Genomic DNA, 1,066 nt, shown 5'->3' with positions numbered 1-1,066 from the left:
CGAGTGGGGGAGGAGAACCAGCTCTTCCACTCTGGAAACGGAAAGGTTTTCTGGGGGAATGTGGAGACACCAAAGACAAGCTCAGGTGGTGGCCCTGCCTGAAGCCACACAGAATGTTCCTAAGCAAGTCACTAGGGACTGGGACACTCCCACTGGAATGAGCGGGAATCAGAGGGTCTTTCCATGCGGCTCTGGGAGAGGAGGCAGTGGGCAGCTGAGTGCTAATCACAGGGCTGTCTGCACTCAGCCCTAGGCCCTGCGCAGGGGCCTGAAGACCCTTTTAAAAGGGCCTGCTGAATCTCTGGCCATTCCAGGGTGGGTAGGCTGGTGGGATGATCAGTCAGGGTCAGCTGGGAAGGCCCCTCCTCCTGTGGACACAGATCTATGAGAAGGGGCAGGGGAGGCCAGTCTAGGGTGGGAGAGATGATGGACATTGAAAGGAGAGACTTAGGCCTGGGAAAGCTAGGGCAAATACTAGTCTCTCTGTGTTGTGGTGGTGTACCACCAAGTTTTCAGAGGCAGTAAACTGCTCAGGAGATGGCTACCCTTCCTGCGGTGCAGCTGGGAGATTCGAATTGCCTGCCTTTGGAATTACAGAGCAGCTTCTTACCACATCAGAGCTCCCTAGGCGATGTATGGGCTTCAGAAAAGCAGGGACCTGGTATCAGATCGTGTGTCCTCTCTCCCTGCAGAGGCAGGCACACAGTAGGTGCTTATCCACCTCCTAAACACCATGCCTCTGGAAACTCTGATAACAGGCGATGGTTGGGGAAGGGCTTCAGGCCTTTTGTTCATTGAGTCGCTATGAGTCGATGTGCTCCAATGGACTATCAATGATAGTGGAGGAAAGAATGATGGGCAGTGGCTGCCTTCCAGGCACAACTGACATCTTTCTGTCTCTTTTGCAGGTTCCGGGACAGAACGGCCCCCAGGCCTCCAAGGGCCAGGTGGCTGCAGCCGGGACTCTCTCTGCCCTCTGCGCGCAGGGCGCATGGCGCACGGCCGTGTCCGGAGCTGCGCGCACGCCGCTCGGTGAGCCCTCGGCGGTGCCGCGAGGGGGGCGCGG

The sequence above is a fragment of the Elephantulus edwardii genome, unplaced genomic scaffold (genome assembly GCF_000299155.1).
Source record: "Elephantulus edwardii isolate Elephantulus edwardi_28Jun2011 unplaced genomic scaffold, EleEdw1.0 scaffold00015, whole genome shotgun sequence".
In the NCBI taxonomy this organism is placed as follows: domain Eukaryota; kingdom Metazoa; phylum Chordata; class Mammalia; order Macroscelidea; family Macroscelididae; genus Elephantulus; species Elephantulus edwardii.
This window is presented reverse-complemented; position numbering follows the sequence as displayed.